Raw genomic sequence first — 18,029 nt, 5'->3', positions numbered from 1 at the left:
TTGTTTTATTAGACTTCATCAGAGGGTTTTAAACAGGGGAGTGGCCAGATTGGATTTGCATTTCTGAAAGCTCTTTCTGTGAGGTGTAGAGAACTTGATGGGAGGGAACAAGACTGATGGAGATTAACTGCTGGGAGCTTGGAGGTGATGCTTTACTCCAGGAAATGAGCGGTGAGGGACTGAAGTAATTCAGTGCGGTGGGAGTGGAGAGGGAAAAATAAATTAGAGACTATAAGGAAATGAAACCTATATGATGCCATGACTGATTGGATGGGGTTGCCGTGAGTTGGACTTCCTGGTTTCTGAGGCATGTGGCTGGAAGGATACCGGTGGCACATTCTGAGAGGAAACAGGGCATGTGTGAGAGTGGAGGTATCCAGTTTGGGTTCAGATAGGACTTGAGGGCGTTTAAAGGTGTGGAGATGTGCAGTAAGCTGTTGGATTTTGGGGGCCAGCGCACAGGAGAATGTCTTGGGCTAAGCAGTGGGTGGGGAGCTTTGGCGGCACACACATAGTGACTGATCACAGTGACCAGTGACCAGAGTGTGGAGGAAGCTACCCTGAGGGATGGGAGCTCTGAGGAGCCCAGAGGTCTGTAGAGAAAGCGCATGGGACATCCACATGCAAAGGGCTCACCAAGAACAGACGCTGGCAATAGAGGCCTGGAGGCCCCAGAAGCCTATGGGCACTCATAGGAACAAAGGCGCCCTCAGGTCTACTCCTTGCCCTTTGTGGGGGCGTCTCCAGTCCAAGAAGAGGGCTGTGATGCTAGTCACACCTCCTCGACCTGCAGACAGTGCAATTCCCTCCCTTCTCCTCTTTCCCCCACTGCAGCCTGGGTAGGATCCAGAGATTCCCACCAGTTCTTCTCCCACTGAAGGCAAGGGGCCTGTGGCCTCACTGGCCACTCGTTTGAGTCTCCCTGGCTTCCCGCCAGAAACCCAATACACCCCATTGGGTCCTGCTTCCTCCACATTCTCTAGAGAGCCCACGTCTCTTTCTGACCTCCACCGCACAACTCAATTTACCATCTCAGTGAAAGGTGGTGGAATCTTTCACTCGCTCACTACAGCTTAATTTATGCCAAGGAAGTGAAATGAATTCTCCTTAACAAAGTTCCAGTGAATGAGCTCACCCCACATTTGGTTTTTGAGTTAAAAGACCACTCTGTGATCTGGCCTGTCCTCCAAATACCAGAAAACTGGCTCCTGCCCATATGGAAATATTTGTTGTGTAAACTAGACTGATACGCAGCAATTTTCAAAATTACCTATACTCAATTTTTGTCCAATGGGATTAAAGGAGTTCTAAGGGACACAGAAAGAGAAAACTTCAGTATCTGTCTCAGTTGATAGTGACACAGTTTACAGAAGGACATGTAAGCGTAGACATGATCTAAGAAGCCAAAGTTTATGGAAGAACAACACACACTATGTAAAACACCTGGTCCCCCTTAAACAGGAACCCGATACTTTCTCATTTATCCAAATGTGGTTTGGCGATTAACTCATAGTCTCTGGCTCAGTGGCTGTTTGTCTCTCCACTTTGATGCAGTGTAAATTTGGCATAAATCTAGGGCCATCCATAGTTTAAGACTGCCATAGCCAATGAGTCATAACCATTGAATGTTATGGTTGGAAGGGGCTTTAGAGACCATCTAGGCCCACCCTCCTCATTTTTCAGATGAGGAGACTGAGAGTAAAACCTTGTCCATGATCACGTGGCTAGCCGATACACTGGACATCACCTGGGATTCCTGATCTCTGGACTTGTGGAGTTAGTATACCTCCATGCCATCACTCAGTAGTAGTCAGGAGGGCCGGCTTTTGACGCCTCTTTCTCCCCACCTGCCCTTCTCTACCTCCAGTGCCTCCAAATCAAACACACAAGTTACACTGTTGCCGTTGATAAGCAAATTGAGCCTTAGAGAAGGCTTCTGACATCCTTTCCAAGCAGATGGGTGCTTCTAAGAAAGATCCTCTTACCCAGAAATTTTGGAGTCACTGCTGACTTTGGCCATGAATGTTTGGATGATGGATCTGGCAGGAATGTGAAAGATAACTATGGAGTGAAGAGAAATATTTAAAAACATTGGAAGCTATTATAATGTACTAGACATTAGAGAATAAAAAGGGACATCAGACCACAGGGCTGTCCATAATTCACTTCCACTTTCTTCAACTCTCTTTTTATACCTAACTTCAGTGTCATTTATAGTACATTTAACCCTCATAGAGAATCATTAAAAAAAAAAAAAAAGAAAAAAACCTCTCTTTTCTAAGCTGAACTGATTAATGAACTGAAAAATAACAATGGCCAAAAAAGAAACACAATGAAAATTCCATTTTCTTGATGTATATGTATATAATGAACATTATAGTCCCCAAAAGGAAAAAGTAATGGAGTAATATGTTTAACTGTTTTGATGTATTTTTGGGGGAAAGGGAAAATCCTTATATTGTTCTGAAACTCTAGCAAATAATAGTATTACAGTTTCTATTTTTGAGCTTTAACTTCTGCAGATTTGTCAATGACAAATTTATCTTTGCATATTCCATTCCATAGAGAATATAGCCAGCTTTCTATCCTATTTTCACTTATAATTAATGGAAGAATATTTTTTAAATTTTAATTTTTTTCCATGTGAAGCAATATATATACAAATAGAAAAGTCTCACATATAGGGATAAATTTGGTAGAAATTCACTAAAATCACAATCACAATATTCCAGAAATTGCAATACTGTTCATATCTTTTTTTTTTAATTCAGGCACATTTCTGACGGCTTTCAAATACTTCTCAGCAGAAACATTTCCACTAAAATATCTTCATTAGAAAATTTATCAGAAATCTTTATGATTTCTAATAAGAACCTCAGAAGTTTTAATTCTTCTGTGAAAATAATTTAAAAATGGCTAAACGACAAAAGAAATTGGTATTTTTTTGACCCATGGTTTTAGAGTAAGAGTCTAGTTCTTGTGCAAATGATTGCAGGATTCAGATGTTTATTGTCTAATTGCTTCTTGTAAGAGCAGCATTTTTTATGGTTTGTCCTGGAAGTCTTCAAAATTTCATTCTTTTTTCTAAGAAATATCCATTTCCTTATAATTTTTGTTGCATAGTTAATAGCCTTACATGATGAGTGTAAGCTGATCTAAAAGAACCCATTTTAAAGCTTGATGTCTGACTATATATTGTTCAAAGCTGATGCTGGTTGTTTGCAAATTGTTTTGTGTTTGATTAGCCTCATCTAAAACTTTACATCAGAAAAAAAAAGCAGAAAAGGAAAATTACATCAAAGAGAGAATAAAATTTTAACTGATTCTCTTGTGCCATATTTTTGTGTGTGTGTCTTTACTGTGGTCATAGCTTCGTGTACCCTGGGAAAGCCTTTTCACTGTTACACCTACATTTTGTAGCATTTTTTCCAAGGAAGTAATACTATAGTGAAGGAATTTCTTTTTTCTGAAAAGTCGCAAAAAGTGAAAACTTCAAGTGCTCATACAGAATCCCAAACTGAAGTATTTCAAATTCTCTTTCTTTGCCTTAACAGTCACTCTACTATTGTTTATTTTTATTTACTGTATAAACACAGGAATATGTAGTACTGTGGGGTTGGAGAATTGAATTGTGCCCAAAGTGAGGACGAAAGATTCATTCTGAACTATTACCAACTTACTCTCAAAACAAATGTGTGTAGCTGAGTCTACATGTGCTGAGGGCTGACTATATAATTACGAGGTTTCTGAATTAACTTTCATGCATAATACAATAACTACTAAAGAATAACTACTAAAATGTACTAATTTGAGGCTGACACATTAATGTCAAAACTCAACAGAAACTATAGTAATTGTTTAGAACTGAGGCAAAAGATTTTTGGGGGGAACAGTAGCTTCTCACATTGTTTAGAGTTGTCAACACATGGTGATAATAAAAAGCAGATCTGCTTTTTTGTCAACTTTATTATTGTTTTTAAATTCTCTTCAGGAAATGTGCCCACAAAGTAGCATCTACTTACTTTTCTGCCCTCCTCGGCCCACTGTGGGGAATTCCTTATGATTCTAATTGTGGGAGAGACCTGTGTGCCTGGTGCTTTGGTCCTCCTGGTCCCATTCTTGACTTAACCTTCATGATCACACTTATTCCCATTACTTTGATTTCCTTGAGGAAATGGTGGGAAAGGAGAAAGAAAGTCAAGTTGTCATAGTAGGTTAGGCAATCCCACCATACCACCTTCCGCCTTTCTGCCTTCTCCCCTGTACCAGCTACAGAAGATGTGATGCTTAAGTGAGTTAATACAAGTCAAGTATTTAGATCTACACCTAGTATATAGACATGATCAATAAGCTTGCCAATACTTGCAGGTAAATAGAATGAGAGGCAGGCCATCTGGCGATGGCAGGTCCTTGAATGGCAGCGTAACTAGAGTTAGATCCCTCCTTATGTCTTCTTCTCTCAGGACTCTTTTGAGTTTACAACACTGAGTCTTCAGCAGAAGTTACTTCCTCTACTATGTCTAAGGAGTCATAACATTCTGGGTGGGAACATGAGGCATTTTGGAGGGGAGCCATTGCAAGACTTTGCACTGGACATTTTCCTCCTGTAGGTGGTGTCATCTCTGGAGGTGGCTCACGGGTCACTAAGGTTTCTCTTCAGATCCTTCAGCATCAACACATGGTTACAGAGCCCAACCTGAAAATAGGGCCTGAGTTTCTTTTAGTATTGTCCCAGCAGGTGGGCACCCCATCAAGGGAAATAAAATCATGTGCCCCAAAGAAAATTTCCTAATGGATATAGGGGCTCTTCGTTTATTTATTTTTTATTTTTTGGTCTTTCTGCTATTTTCTTGGGCCGCTCCGGTGGCATATGGAGGTTCCCAGGCTAGAGGTCGAATCGGAGCTGTAGCCGATGGCCTACACCACAGCCACAGCAACACGGGATCCAAAACTCCTCTGCGACCTACACCACAGCTCATGGCAACGCTGGATCCTTAACCCACTGAGCAAGGCCAGGGATTGAACCCGCAACCTCATGGTTCCTAGTCGGATTCGTTAACCACTGTGCCATGACGGGAACTCCTGTTTATTTTTTTTAAAAAAATGAGGTATACTTTACATGCAAAGAAAGCGTAGGTATCAAGTGTTTATTTCAATGAGTTTGGAAAATTCTAGAAACTTCTTTTTACTGCTCAAAGCAAGAAATCAGATATTTGCACCATGGTGGAAAGTTCCCTCATTATTTGTTCAATTCAGAATTTGAATCCAGGTCTCCAGACCTTGACTATTGTACAAGGAGTCCAGGGCAGAAGGGAGATAGTAGAACTGGGTCTGACAGGAGGAGCAATTGGGTGATTTGGTATCTTAACTTACAAAAGAACGCAAAAGACTTCCTGACAGGTGGATTCATGAATGGCCTTTGTAATCAAAAGGGAACGTTTGTTCCAAAAAGAAAACTCTGCTGAACTGAAAAGTTTAAGAAATAAAAATGTTAATTAGATGCAGAATTTTCACTGGCGTTGAAGAAGTATTTTCTTTTTATTTTATAATGATTTTTATTTTTTCCATTATAGTGGGTTTACAGTGTTCTGTCAGTTTTCTACTGTACAGCAAGGTGACCCAGTTACACATACATGTATATATTCTTTTTTCTCACATTATCATGCTCTATCGTAAGTGACTATAGTCTCTTGTTAGAACAGATAGTTTGAGCTCTGAGTCTTCCAGATTCGGTAAAGAAAGCGTATGTATGTAAATATCATTACCTCTTGGGTGTAGAACTCTGGACCTAAGTTCCCAGAAGCAAGGATTTGGGGTCTACCTGTGGACAAAGGAGCAGAAGTAGCTTTTGAACAGACCTGGGGCTCCTTCGGTGATGCTTGTTACCCACTGAAAAGCTAATGATCTTGGAACATTTGCAGTTCACACTGATGTGATAAATCCTAGTGCCAAACTAATTAATGAGATACTGATTCAAAGGAAAGCCTTTGAAACCCCTATTACTTGCCATGACTCAGTGCGCTTCTGCTCAGCACCTTCTCTTTTCATGTCTTTTTAAAAAATCTTGATGTTATATAGCTGTGAAATTGTGTAATCTACATTTGTGTAACCTTTGTTACTTGAATCTGAACTAAGGGAGAATGTTCTATCTTGCCAAAAACTTTTAGATCACTTAAATGCATTGAGATAACACTACACCATTAACACTTTATATGCTGTGAGAAATTTGATGTTCAGTAGCCCAAAGGTTAAGCCTATGATGTTGGGGTTTTGTGTGTGAGTGTGTGTTTGTGTGTGTATGTCTGTGTGTGTGTACAGTAACTAATCTTTATTTTAAGGAGGTAGTCATTTCAGAATGAGGCAGTCACTCTAGATTTACATAGAGCTTTTCTAAAATTTTTATTTTTATTTTATTTATTTTTTTAAATTTTATGGCCGTATCTGTGGCTTTGGAAGTTCCTGGGCCAGGGATTGAATCTGAGCCACAGCTGTGACCTATGGCATAGCTGTGGCAATGCTGGATCCTTAACCCACTATGCCAGGCCTGGGATCAAACCCACACTTCCATGGTGACCTGAGCTGCTGCAGTGGACTCTTAACCCACTATGCCACAGTGCAAACACCCTACAGAGAGCTTTTAGGGAGAGGAGTCAGTATGAACATGTTAAGTTTCTCCTTTGGTTTACCAGAAAGCTTATTAAATCATTAACTGGAGGAACTTCTGACAGGGTATGCTACAGTGGAGTAAAAGTGCTGACAGGAAGGTCTGGGCTAGAGGATATTGCTCCTGGTGACCTTGTTTCAATTCAAGGTTAATTATGAAAGTTTCAAAAATCTAGAATTACTTGTTCTGAAACAGATGAGCAAACTCAGGGTTGGATTTCTAGCCAGGGTTTCATCCCAAGAGAGTGCCTCCATTATGTCTAGCCAATATCAAGACCCAAGTATAACAGAGCAGCCAGAGGAATTAAACAGGGAGCCTGCCTCAATGTACTCCCATGTCCTGGGCAAGATTTGCAATTGTCAATTTATCCATTAATTTAGAGAGGAAGAAAAGTACCATGCCTCCAAAATCGGTAACTTGGGACAGGCAGACATATGCAACAGAGCTGGACGGGGTGCTAAAGACGGGGGGACTTGGTGTGTGTAGTATAGGACAACTCATTTTCCCCCAATAAGATATTCCATGTATGCTCTCTCCCTTGACATGAGAATGAAGTGATTTCCATTCAAGAGTGGTTTTTGCAGGTCATATAGAAAATAATGGAAGCAGAACTGTGAAATATTAAATGTGTTTTCAGGCATGATATGGATGCCTCAGAGAGTGAGCCAGAGCTCCAATGTTAGGATTTTAGACTACTTTGAAATTAAGTTTATTTTGTTTGAGGGTCTTCATTTCCACTTGGGTGCTTTTTCTGCAATTAGAGGGTTCTAACGCCAGATGGCACCTTTGTTATAACCATAAAGATCTGAAGAGCTGGACTTCTTATCCAGTATATAAATGTGTGTGCATGAGTGTGTGTATGTGGTATGAATATGAGTATAAGTACCTCTGTGTAAATGTATTTATGCATGTTATTAAGTGTATAGTTACATATGTATATGTAAATCTGACTGTCCAGAATCAAAACCAAGCTCAAAAATCAAAACCTACTTGCCTTGATTTTGCCCCTCCCCCCAAAAAACCTATCTATGCCTCAGTTGCCTCATTTGTAAAGTGAAGTTAATAATAGTGCCGATTTTATGGGAGTTCCCATTGTGGCTCAGTGGGCTAATGACCTGACATTGTCTCTGTGAGGATGTGGTTTCAATCCCTGGCCTCATTCAGTGGGTTAAGGATCCAGTGTTGCCATAAGCAGCAGCTTAGGTTACAGATGTAGCTTGGATCTGGCATTGCTGTGATTGTGGTGTAGCCTGCAGCTGCTGCTCTGATTTGACCCCTAGCCTGGGAACTTCCATATGCTGCAGGTGCAGCCATAAAAATGGAAAAAAGAAAAAAATAATAATAGTGCCTATTTTATAGTGTTATTGTGAGTTAATGTATTTAATGAGTTAATTATATTTTAATGGATTAATATACTGAAATACTTAGCATAGTGTCTGATATATAATAAATGTCTGGTGTGTGAGTATTAGCTCTTATTATTATAAAATTTATTCAAAAGTTGGTCTGTGACCATCCTTCCATCAGCAATTCCACTGCTCCCTTGTTGTGTGGTAGCCATATGGTGTGGGGAAGGATTTAACCCACCACCAGCTACAAGCGAGGGACCCAACTTGTCTAATTTAATGAGATGATCCCTTTTGCCATAGTGACAGGTCTGGGTAACCAAGACACAAGTCAATCAGTATATGGCATTTTCCCAAACACTGAATTTTCTGTGGGTACAATAAGGGGTGTTGACTCGCATTAGATCAACAAAATATGGGTGGAGTTTTTTGAGGGGAAAATAAGATCTTTTGTAAGGTATGGGTATGAACCCTAGAACTGCTGCAGTTCTTGCTACCACAGTAGAAAGCAAACTGAAGATGCTTCTGATTTCACAGGAGGAAAAACAGAGAGACCAAAAGACCAGACCTTGGGGACATCATGGAACTGTTGGGTCAAACAAGAACTGAAGTTTGCCTACCTCTGAGACCAGTAATTCCCCTTCATTTGAATTGCTTTTTCTGATAGAGTTCTAATTGCTACAAGGTCATGCTACATATTTTTATTAAAATAGCTGAACAAGGCCATTATTAGTAATTACTATTCCTGTGTGATGGTTTTACGTGAAAAGAGAAAATAATGCAGCGTTAAAAGAAATTTAGGAGTCCCCATCGTGGCTCAGCAGTTAAGAAAACTGACTAGGATCCATGAGGTTTGATTGATCCCTGGTCTTGCTCAGTGGGTTAAGGATCTGGGTTGCCATGAGCTGTGGTGCAGGTCACAGACGTGGCTCGGATCCCGAGTTGCAGCGGCTGTGGTGTAGGCAGCTGCAGCTCTGATTCAGCCCCTACCCTGGGAACTTCCATATGCTGCTGGTGCGGTCCTAAAAAGAAAAAAAAAAAAAAAAAAAGGAAAAAAAAAAGAAAGAAATTAGACCCTGTCACCACACTCATCCCTTCTCACTAATCCCTAGCTTCTATGTATGATTCTAGCTTCTTCCCTCCTTTTACTTTATTTTTTCCTCCTTAAAATAACTTTGAATTTAATACTCAGATTTATATGAGTGGCTTTATATAAAAACTAACATTTGGGGACAAGAGGGGACACTCTTTTCTTTTGACACCCTGTGCCAATGTCCTGTGTAAGTTCAAACGCCTCAGATTCAGCATTTGCTGTTACTTTCTAAGTACTCATGCATACCGTAAATCACAGGAGAGTTGGATTCACCATGTTCAGAAATAGCAGCATTCTAGAGACTTCTTCATAGCTCATGAAATGAAATGTCCAGACCACTTTGATGATGGGAGGGGTGGAATGAGCAGTCATTTCCTACACGGTTCCCGCCACCGCTTCAGTTCCTTTCTCACTGACCTCAGTCATTGCTCTTTGGAAAACCTTGGATGTTTAAAGATTTCTTACACTAACTGAGAATTCACTCAGGTCAGCTCAGGGTGAGAAGATTCTCCTGATTCCCATGTACTTAAGCAGTTCGTGCACCTCATACATCTGATCTGATTTGAACTTCAGAAAGAAAACTTCCATGTTTCTGATTTTCATGTTTCTGAGTCACATGTCCACCAGATCTGTGTTCAGGTAGTCATTAAGGGTGAGGTGGCCACCCATCTTCCCCATGAAGACCACTGGTATGTGGCATTGCCACAGTAGGGCAATTTGAGGATGTGACAATGAAAATTCTTTTGGGAGTTCCCCGTTGGCCTAGTGGTTAAGGATCTGGGTTGTCAGTACCATGGCTTGGGTCACTGCTGTGCTATGCATTCGATCCCTGGCCTGGGAACTTCAATGTGCCACAGGAGGGGCCAAAAAAAAAAAAAAATTCTCATCAACTGTGGAGGCAAACTTGTATGCTTTATACATCATGGGCACCTTGACTGCCTTGCATTTGTCCAGATGGAAAGTGTTTGTCTCGATGTAAACAGGGTCAAAGGGGGTCATCCATTTCCCTCTTGGATAAACTGAGGAAATTCTCTTTGATGTCAAAGTCCTTGGGTATGAAGGCAGAACTCTCCAGGGCCATTCCCAGCTCCCAGTTGCGAGAGAGGCTATCTTAGAGCTTCTTCCTCAAAGAACATGCCTCTGTTCTTGGCACTCATCTACTTAATTCCGTGTTGAAATAGCTAACATAGCTCTACGGGTGAGTTTATAATGAAAATCCCTGCTGCTAACCCTAACTCTAGCCCTAACCCTAACCTTAACTAACTCATTGTCAACCACTTGCCATAGCTTATTTCTTAGTCCTCCCTTCTTCTAGTTAGAAGTCTAGGGGAGTATAGTCTTCCCTAAAGAAACACATGGGTTTTCTCAAATTAGAAAACTAATAGTTCTACTAGCTAATATTTATTAAAGTGAAAGCAAAACCATAAAGGCTCTGTGGTCAAATAAGAGGAAAAACTGAGTTTAATGAAAGTAAACATGATTTTAAACTGTCATACTTTTCAGACATTTAAAATGAAAAGCCGGAGCTCCCGTCGTGGCGCAGTGGTTAACGAATCTGACTAGGAACCATGAGGTTGCGGGTTCGATCCCTGCCCTTGCTCAGTGGGTTAACGATCCAGCGTTGCCGTGAGCTGTGTTGTAGGTTGTAGACGCGGCTCGGATCCCGCGTTGCTCTGGCTCTGGCATAGGCCGGTGGCTACGGCTCTGATTTGACACCTAGCCCGGGAACCTCCATATGCCGCGGGAGCAGCCCAAGAAATAGCAAAAAGACCAAAAAAAATTAAATAAATAAATAAATAAAATGAAAAGCCTTTTATTAGTTAGGATAAATACCTAAAGTATTGTAATAGAAAAAAAATACTGAAATCTTAGCGGCTTTGCAAAATAAGATGTATTTCTGGCTTATGACATTGGCCAGTGGGAGCATTCTGGTTAGGCCTCACAAAGGTAATTCATAAAGCCACTCAACATCCATCAATTTTATCATCCTCAATGAGGAGCCCCTCAAATTATGTGTGATTTATTCCATTTGAGACAGTTGGAAGGGGCAAAGAACAGGGAAGATGGTTCGTGGAAGATCTTTAATGGGCCAAACCAGGAAGTGGCACATGTGACTTCTACCCAGAACTTAAACTTCCTTGTCCAGAACTTGGTCATATGGTCATACCCAACTGCAAAGAATGCTAGAAAATGTGATCTGGAGAACAGGCAAGTGTATTTTAATGGACACATAGTAGTCTCTGCCATACATATATTTTAACCCTCTAAGAGAGACCTGTAGTGTAAAGCTTTTCTCAGACTTACTTACCTGACTCCCTCCCACTCATCATTTTACTGTCTATCCATTCAAGTATTCTATGGAACTCACTTTGAGAAATGTGTTGGGCCCTTCTCCTAAAGAGTTGCTGTTGAGTTTCTTGCCTTCCAAACATGTTGTAGAAATAGAAAAAGAAATGCTGCAGTTAGAGCTATCTCTAGATACTGACTCTTTAAGGATCATATTTTTGATGAAAAGATGGTTAATTTTCTCAGCTATTTTATATTTTATTTTTTGTTCAAGAAGACCTTACTTGTGTTATTTTCCATATATGTGCCTAGCTCTTAAAAGCAGAGTTTGAGCCCAACCAGCAACATCCCCCCTCATGCAATTATGCCACAGAATGATTATAACTCCACTTAAATAGAATTTGTGAGGCTTTTCATTGGGTTACTTGCCTTTCCAGTGCCTTCTCTTCTTTTCCTGTGCCTTCCCACACTCCCCAGGGCCCTCTTGCATCTTCTAGGGCCTTTCCCTTTACTAGTATTTCCCTTACAGGTGATTATTCCAAACCTAATTCACTTTTTTGTTAAAAATGCATCACCATGAAGACAGAACTGACTGACAAGCTTCATGTATTATTATTCTCTGTAGTATTTATGTTTTAGAATGGGACAAAATATAAAAAGGAAGAGAATAAATTTCTAATGGTGGAATTTAAGGTCCAAGTAATAGACACTGGGGAGCTGTTTTGAGAAAGATAGCATTGCTAGAGTTTTAAATATGCAGATAGTGTAGTACCTGCTGGGCCCATTTGCAAGATTAGCCCTTCACCCAAGGTGGCCCGGTATTTCTTCCAGGGAAGGCAGATCAACCCTTAATTTGACCTTCATGCCATTTCTCTGCACGTACTGACTTTATTACAGGAGGTCGGGATTTTCTTCCTAGACAAGTTTATGAGATGTCACTTCCCATTGCAACGATTACAAAAAATTTAACAAGTTTCATTTCCTTACCTGTTTTATTCCACTTTGGCCTCAAACCAAATTTATCAAAATGTAGGAATACTCTTAGATTATTACCCTGAATAAAAATATGACCCCAAATGTGATCTCTTTTCAGTGCATCTATTCTAGATATTCAGATATATTTGTACCTAAACATTTCAGGTTTAACAGGAAATGAATTATTTCACACATGTAATGAATTTCCAATCAAAGCTTCCTTTTATCAGTAAAAAAGGAATACTTCGGCAAATAAGCATTAAATTTTACATTAGAAAGTGGAGAAGTCACTTGTCATTCTTCAGACTCCTTTTCAGTGGAGGAAGTTATTCTTTGGAAGTGCTTTCCTATGGAAGGTTGCATTTGATTAATTTATTCCAGAAATTTTGCCAAGAAAAATTACAAAAGTGAGGTCATAATTTGTACACGAATTTTGGGGAAGCAAGATTTTATAGAAAGTTTTTAGTTTATTTAAAAAATTGAAAAAGAATTTTGGATTCATGATTGGCAGGGTACGTGCTCTGGCAGAGCAATTGAGGAAAGTTTTTTTAGTATCTGTACTACTTGATGCTGTATGTTTATTTGAAGAAAAATTAAATTTGAGATCAAATTCAAGATAATTGATTTATAGCAAATATATTTTTTAAAAAAGACCAAATCATGTTTAATATATTGTTTGATCTTAAAGAAGCTAAAGGTTGTGGCAAAAAGATCAGTAATAGGTGGAGATTCAAAATATGCATTTTTTTCTTTCTTGCCATTGTAAGAGCTATTTATTTTTATCCTGTATAATTTTAAAACCTTATCTCCCCCCACAATTAGAAAATGGGTTTCATATTAGTTCGACTGGAAATTTTCTTCCTATAGTTGCCTAGAGCTATTTATTTTTAAAAACAAAATTAAATTTTTGGTTAGGAATACAATTCTTGAGTAGTGAATTGAAAAAATGAAAAGAGCAAACTCTTTCCATTTAATTCATAGATAATGGAAGCTTCAAACCCAGAGGTAACCATAATTCACCATAAGTCACCATAATGTATTATGGTTTCAATAGCAAAATATGTAAGAATCTGCAATCTCAGATTTCTAGGAAAAGTGTCTATACCTTACTATTTCCTACCACCTCTAGCTATAGATTTTCAGTGAGTACACAAATCCATTCAAGAACCAGGGATGATAATCATAAAAGACTCATTATATTTTTAAAACAACACGGATGCAAGACTTTTGGTATCATATTTATCATATCATAAAGAATATCATATTTTTTAATGAAATGACAAAGCTGACAAATTCAATTAGGCTCCTAATTTCCTGCCTGCATAATATTCTCTATGCAGGTACATACACACATAGCAAAACTTGATGTCACTAGAATCTTGAATTTACATCTACTTCTGTCCAGCATATAGATTACCTAACACCCTCATCCTGGGGAGAGTTAGATTTTCCTACCATGATTTATTCATTTTTTAAAGGCCAAGGCATCAAGAGTTAAAAGCTTACTATGAAACCTATGAAAATAAATGTGTTCAGCTGGGCCCATCTTGACTCCTCTCTGCTTCCCTTGGATTCATCTGAATCTTGGTGAGTTTGAAGTGAGAATGAGACACATCAATTCAACATGGAGTTGGGGTGTGCTGAAGGTTGCACAGCTCTAATTAAAAAAGTCACTGTGTTTTTATGGCAGGATTCTGGAGGGCTGCACTGATTTCCTGATGAATGTTGACAGGGCTATTAAAGCTGTGAAACAACATCACTTGAACATGGCATTGAATGAGAGAACTAGCTTAGCCATGCTATTCTTGGGTGTCATTAGCTGATTAAAACTGAAACCACAGAGAAAACCATCTTTCGGCTATGCATTTATTTTCTCATATTTTTTTGTTTGTTTATTTCTCAGCAGTGATTTCACAAGTTTGGTAGCTTTCTTTCTTGTGGTCTTTAAACCTTAACTATGATGTAAAGGATGAGCTATTGTGTCCTTGGGTCCTTCATTGCTCCAAGATACCTGGTACGCTGCACAAAAGAGACCCCCCCCCCACTTTTGAGCCATAACTTTGACTAGCTGTGCATGTATACATATTTCTGTAGAGGAAGACTTGACTTTGACCAAATCCATTTCAACTCTGATTGCACTTTTTACTTTCCCATGACACTTTAACCTCTCTGAAACTGTTTTCTTCAGCTACGAAAAGGGCAAGATGTTATCTTACAAGTTTATTTTGGGAGTTAGAGATCGCATGAAGGGCCTAACATAGTTCCTGGCATAAATTAGGAACTCAATAAAAAAGCTTTTATTATTGTTATGGAAACAATCTAGTGAGAAACAATGTATGAGTTATTGCCTTTTTTTGCTATGTAGAGAGGCACTTGAGAGAAAGAAACAAAGTGGTGTTTCCACAAATGGAAATGAAATGAAATCTGGACACTTACTTGGAAGTAAGTTTTAGGCCTTTGGTAAAAATTGGTATACTTCTTTTTTTTTTTTTTTTAATTTTTGTTGTTGTTGTTGTTGTTGCTATTTCTTGGGCCTCTCCCACGGCATATGGAGGTTCCCAGGCTAGGGGTCGAATTGGAGCTGTAGCCACCAGCCTACGCCAGAGCCACAGCAACGCGGGATCCGAGCCACGTCTGTGACCTACACCACAGCTCACGGCAAAGCCGGATCGTTAACCCACTGAGCAAGGGCAGGGACCGAACCCGCAACCTCATGGTTCCTAGTTGGATTCGTTAACCACTGTGCCACGATGGGATCTCCAGAATTGGTATACTTCTTTCAAGAGTTAATTTAGATAGATTTAGGTAATTTTACTTTGATTATACTTTTGAAAAAATATTCTAAGGGAAATTGGATGAATTGGTATAACTTTTTGAAGCATTAATTTAGATAGATTTAAGTAATCTAATTTTGTAGTACTTTTGAAAACTTCTTAAGGGAAGTTGGATGAGATTCTTTCAGTTATTACATAAAATATGGTGAGTATCTAGGAGCTATTTAAACCAAGAACAGATAATATGAAAATGAGAACATATCACAATAGGTGAGATATAGGTTAGAGCTAAAGTATCACATGACTTTTCTTTTTTTCTTTTTTCTTTTCTTTTTATGGCCACACCCATGTTATATGGAAGTTCCCAGGCTAGGGGTCGAATTGGAGCTGCAGCTGCCCCTCTAAGCCACAGCCACAGCAGCATAAGATCCCAGCCGCATCTGCAGCCTACACCACAGCTCACACCAATGCCAGATCCTCAACCCACTGAGCAGGGCCAGGGATTGAACCCACAACCTCATGGATACTAGTTGAGTTTGTTATTCCTGAGCCACAACTGGAACTCCAGTCACATGAATTTTCTGATGAGGTATTGAAATACCAAATCAGGAAATTGAGAGAGACCCCAAATACTTCTTTTCTGATATTTTAAATCTACAAGTGGAAGTGTAATTTGCTGATAGGTAATAAGATTCTTCAAAATTTTAATCTTTAGAACGAGCAATTTCATTTCCATTTATCCATTCTAAGAGAAAATACAAAATTCGTAAAATAGCTCTATGCACAAAGATGTTCACTATAGTATTAGTTATATAAAAACATGGAAACAATTTAAATGTCTGAAAATAGGGTAATAAAACAATTATCCTAAATATTATGTATATAATTATTATATAAGCAAGCTTTGTGAGAAGTTTAATGGGGAAATGTTTCTTCAAAGAAAAAACATACAAGATTTTATTTAAACTATTGTTTTAACTGTATAATACAGTTATTAAAAAAGACTGGGAGGAAATATTTCTTTGAACCATAATTTTGACCTGTTGAAAGAGTATTTCACATGGTTCAACATAATAGTAATACATGAATATCTTTGGGAAGTGGTAAAATTTTCAGCAATATTCTCTTTCTATGAGGTTTTTGTAATTTTCTATTTTTACAGAAACATTTTTCTTATAAGGAATTTTTAGTAGAAAATAACTTAGTCATCTGAAAAGGAACTATGCTAATTTAAGCAAAATTTAAGAAGAATAAATTAGATTTCCATTTCTGGCAGTATTACAGACTTGATATTCTGAAAAGCCTTACATTACAGAATAATCCTAAACACTATATAAAGTGTTTGGAAAAACTTTTCATTGCATGGCTGAGCTGGCAACAGAGTAAGGAAATCCCCAGCAGTCAAACATGAAGCAAAAACATAAATCCTGAGGGAAAAGTCTATGACTGCTCTCTCGGCACCTGTGGGTTTCTGGTGATCCAGGGATTACGTTTTAATGGCCTCACAGGGAGCAGGGAACAAATATTAGTCCATATAATGTAGGGAGTCAGATCAAAGACCTGCCTGTGAAGTCAAGACCCTACCTACCAAAAAGATGTACTATCTACCTTCAGTGATCAGTGAACTAGAGGTAAATTTTAATTTACAAGGGACACTTGCTTATTCTATCTTAAAAACAAAATTATTAGAAAATAATAAGTGTAAAGGTGGATTCGAGAAGCAGCTATAAATCTTACATGGCTGAAAGAACTCTCCACTTCATGCCTCTGAGAATTGCTTCAGATAAAACAGTATCAGATAAAGGTCTCAGCAGTTCAAACATTACAAAACAGATATGAGAATAAGAAACAGAGCTAACGGAGTTCCCATCGTGGCTCAGCAGTTAGCGAACCTGTCTAGTATACATGAGGATGTGGGTTCGATGCCTAGCCTGGCTCAGTGGGTTAGGGATCCAACATTGCTGTGAGCTGTGGTGTAGGTTGCAGAATCATCTCAGATCCAGCTGTGGCGTAGGCCAGCAGCTGTAGCTCGATTTGACTCCTAGCTGGGGAACCTCCATATGCTGTGAGTAAATTCTTTTATCTTTGTATTTTCTTTTTCTTTTTCTTTCTTTTTTTTTTGTCTTTTGTCCCCCCCCCCTTTTTTTTAAGGGCCATAGCCATGACATAGGGAGGTTCCCAGACTAGGGATCCATTTGGAGCTGTTGCTGCCAGCCTATGCCAGTCACAGCATTGCTAGATCTGAGCCGCATCTGCAACCTACACCACAGCTTACCTCAATGCGCTATCCTTAATCCATTGAGCAAGGCCGGGGATCGTCAAACTCACAACCTCATGGTTCCTGGTCGGATTCGTTTCCGCTGTGCCAGGACAGGAACTCTAGCAACTGTCTTTTAAGAATGTGAGCACAATGGGGAGTTCCCTTTGTGGCTCAGCAGAAATGAATCCGACTAGGAACCATGAGAATTGTGGGTTTGATCCCTGGCCTCGCTCAGTGGGTTAAAGATCCACTGTGGCCATGAGCTGTGGTATAGGTCAAAGACGCGGCTCAGTTCTGGCATTGCTGTGGCTGTGGTGTAGGCTGGCGGCTATAGCTCCAATTGGACCCTTAGCCTGGGAACCTCCATGTGCCCAGTGTGGCCTTAAAAAGCAAAACAAAAAAACAAAAACAAAAACAAAAAACAAAAAGAATGTGTGTAAAATGAAGACAGTGTCAGGCAAACAAAAACTGTTTACCATCAAATATGGTGTTTATCACCATCAGTAGAGGAACTACTGAAGGATGTACTCCAAGAAGATTGAAAATAATCCCAGAGGGAAGGAAGGTCTGAGAAGCAAGAAAGAAAGGAGAAAGAAAAAGAGTGAACATGTAGGTAAATCTGGATAAGTAT

General features: G+C 39.3%; 1 long non-coding RNA gene and 1 pseudogene across 1 annotated transcript in view; one reads left to right on the top strand and one right to left on the bottom strand.

Moving 5' to 3' along the window:
* The window catches only part of LOC102164357, a 194,962-nt gene extending 186,109 nt beyond the window's left edge, over window positions 1-8,853 (top strand). The window contains exon 5 of the long non-coding RNA XR_002343200.1: window positions 8,548-8,853. This is a non-coding gene — a long non-coding RNA (uncharacterized LOC102164357). The remainder of the gene's footprint in view (window positions 1-8,547) is intronic.
* LOC100623346 overlaps window positions 9,047-18,029 on the bottom strand; it is a 172,671-nt pseudogene continuing 163,688 nt past the window's right edge.

Source organism: Sus scrofa, chromosome 4, assembly GCF_000003025.6.
Source record: "Sus scrofa isolate TJ Tabasco breed Duroc chromosome 4, Sscrofa11.1, whole genome shotgun sequence".
Lineage (NCBI taxonomy): Eukaryota > Metazoa > Chordata > Mammalia > Artiodactyla > Suidae > Sus > Sus scrofa.
The sequence above is the reverse complement of the archived record's forward strand: the minus strand, read 5'-3'. Positions and strand labels throughout refer to the sequence as shown.